This window comes from Anas platyrhynchos, chromosome 39 (genome assembly GCF_047663525.1).
Source record: "Anas platyrhynchos isolate ZD024472 breed Pekin duck chromosome 39, IASCAAS_PekinDuck_T2T, whole genome shotgun sequence".
Lineage (NCBI taxonomy): Eukaryota > Metazoa > Chordata > Aves > Anseriformes > Anatidae > Anas > Anas platyrhynchos.
Window position 1 is genome coordinate 1,630,216 of NC_092627.1, and position 3,469 is coordinate 1,633,684.

The following is a 3,469-nucleotide window of genomic DNA, read 5'->3' on the forward strand; positions in this document are numbered from 1 at the left end:
GGGTCTGGCTGCAGGGCCATGCAGCTGCAGGTCCTGGAAGGGTCTCCTGGTGGGTCTTGTTTCTGGGAGGGCAGTGGGCAATGCAGTAGGCTTTGAGAGTCCTGCTGGGTTGCACTGCGAGGTGAGGAAGTCTGGCAGAAGCCCCTTGGAGTGTCATAACCCAGCTGCCCTTTTTAGCCAAGAGTTGGGTATCCAAGTCTCCTCCAGACACTGCAGGGGATGCAGATTGGGTATTGGGACACCCCAGATTTCGAATATCCAGCTCTGTCCGTGGGGCATTGTCCTGGGCTGCACGCTTCTCTCCCGCAGGATGCAGCTCTCTCCTGGCATCCTTGTGTTATCCAGGTACCTCAAGGAGAAAATGCCTCTGTACTAAAACCATGTCTGTGCTGCTGGATGGCTGTCTGTGGGCAGCTGGAATGAGGCCTCTGCACTCTTGCAGAAGAGGGAAAAGCTGAGATCCTGCTCATGTACCTGGAGATAAGGTGCGGATTCTGTCCATCTGCACTGGGGTTGGGGCTTCTTTGCTTTAAGCTGTCTCTACTGCTTTGGAAACACAAGAGTGTGATTGTTCTACTAAGCATAATAAAATCTGACTCGCTCTACAGTGTGGTTGGAGGTGTTCTTTGCAACAACCCTGCAAAGTTCATGGATCTTGTAAGTGGACTGAACTTGAGTTTCCCCCTTTGTTCCTGCTTTCTGACTGCTACACAGAAGGAAGGACACCTCTAAAGTCCCCAGCAATCCATGCTTGCAGTGCCAGTCTCACCCAGCATCAGCTGGGACTCAAGAGATAGAGCCGCAGAATGCTCCTTTTGCAAAGACAGATGCTTCAGATGAGAGTGCTCTAAGGCTTGCAGTAGGTTTTCCTCAGAGAATTGTCTTCTAAACTTTTTCTGCCTTCTCCTTCTCTACAGACAACAGTGTTCAATGTCAGAAAATGCCCAATATCAGCTCTGTGAGTGAGTTCCTCCTGCTGGCATTCGCAGACACGCGTGAGCTGCAGCTCCTGCACTTCGCGCTCTTCCTGGGCATCTACCTGGCTGCCCTCCTGGGCAACGGCCTCATCCTCAGCGCCGTAGCCTGCCACCACCGCCTCCACACCCCCATGTACTTCTTCCTCCTCAACCTCGCCCTCCTCGACCTGGGCTGCATCTCCACCACTCTGCCCAAAGCCATGGCCAATGCCCTCTGGGACACCAGGGCTATCTCCTATCAAGGATGTGCTGCACAGGTCTTATTCCTTCTCTTCTTTATAGCAGCAGAATATTCTATTCTAACCGTCATGGCCTATGACCGCTACGTTGCCATCTGCAAGCCCCTGCACTACGGGAGCCTCCTGGGCAGCAGAGCTTGTGCCCAGATGGCAGCAGCTGCCTGGGGCAGTGGCTTTCTCAACGCTGTCCTGCACACGGCCAGCACATTTTCCCTGCCCCTCTGCCAAGGCAATGCTGTGGACCAGTTCTTCTGTGAAATCCCCCACATCCTCAAGCTCTCCTGCTCACATGCCTACCTCAGGGAAGTTGGGCCACTTGTGTTTAGTGTTTCTTTAGGCTTTGATTGTTTTGTTTTCATTGTGTTGTCCTATGTGCAGATCTTTAGGACAGTGGTGAGGATGCCCTCTGAGCAGGGCCGGCACAAAGCCTTTTCCACGTGCCTCCCTCACCTGGCCGTCGTCTCCCTGATGGTCAGCACTGGCATGTTTGCCTACCTGAAGCCCCCCTCCATCTCCTCCCCATCCCTGGACCTGGTGGTCACAGTTCTGTACACCGTGGTTCCTCCAGCAGCGAACCCCCTCATCTACAGCATGAGGAACCGGGAGGGAACTAAGGGATTCCATCAGGACTCTACTTGAATACAGACATCTTCAGCAAATTCACCTATAATACTATGCCTAATATTAGAAATCCAGGATTTTCTAAGAAATAAAATAACGTGATATCTTCTATTATTAAATGTCTGTATTTTCTCTCATTATTTCACTTTTGTTTAAATAATATTTTTCCTAGCGCCCTAGAAGTCAAATATTTTCGGATAGAAGATGGCTTCCTGTGTAGATAAACCCAAAAAGAAATCCATCAGAAATTCACTGGTGGTCAGCTGTCACTGCAGGTTCTCCTCCCAGCCTCTTGCCCACCTGCAACCAACTGTCTCCTGGGGCAGAGTGAGAAGCAGAGAGGGCCTTGATGCTGTGCAAGCACTTCTCAGGAACAGCGATCAGAACCACAGGTGACCAACACTGCTCCGGTCACATATCAAAAACACAGCACCACAGGGGCTGATCTGCAGAGAGAAACTCCGTCCCAGCCAGTCTTTGTCCCCACAATGGATGAGACACTCTGGAAGGAGCCAGGAAAGTGGTAATAAGCAGTAGGACAATTGAGGAAGTCCAAAGGCCCTTCTGAAGGGTCACTGAGTGCCACCTGAGAGGCAGTGCTGGGCAGTGGGGAGGGCCAGGAGAAAGGCTTGTGAGAAGGCTGTGAGAAACAAGGACACTCAGGGCTTTAGCAGATCCTCAAAGTCCTGCCTGAGTCCCCAAATGGAAATCAATCTATGTCTGTGGGTTGACGAGAAAGAAGTCGTGAATCCCGGATGGGGGGCAGGGCTGAAGGGCCCTGCGTGAAGCTGGGTGGATGGAGAAGTGTCCACCTTGCATGTGTGCCTCAGCCTGGGAGCAGGGGCCTGCCCGCGGTGCAGGATGGCTGGGCTGTGCTCAGCCATGCCCCAGGAGATGACCTTGCTCTCTTCCTCCCCACAACTCCCCACACGGGGCAGGCCCTCAGCAAACACCCCTGAGCCTGGAGATGCACCAACCTGCTGCGCTGAGGTGCCACTACTGCAGGGTGAGAGGGGAGGGTTGGAGAGACACGTGGGGCCTGTGGGCAAGAGTGGTGTGGCCTGGGGAAGTGAGTGCCTGGGTAAAGTTACCCTGGAGCCATACGAGCCATTCTGGAAAGAAAACTTGTAGGCAGGAACCGCACTTTTGTGATGGTACAGAGCTGCTGGGCACATTGTGCAGGGTGCTCTGATGGACTTTTGTGTCCTTTTCCATCGTGTCTTAAGTGACGCTTTTCTAAGGAATAGAGTAGCCAACAGAGCACTGACAGATAGTCTAAGATCATGAAAGGCATCATACACATGCCCCTAAAAAGAAAACAGATATGGGGAAATCAGGAGAAGCCTGGCCAGGAGAAATGTGAGACTGAGAGGAGGGAATAGGGGTTTGGCCAGCAGAAATTAAGGATTTTGTAGAGGTAAGAGGGTTCAGGTTATGCTGATGCAGCTGTAACTGTGACTTAAAATAGTCATACAAGGCTATTCCCAAGCTTCAACCTGTAACCTTATTTCCTAAACATAAATGCTACTAAAAGCACGCTGACAGGAATCCACTACTCTAATGACTGACCTCAACGTACCCCTAGAAGACAAAACTCAGCCCATAGCCGCTTCCCCTAGCTCTTACTCTCTT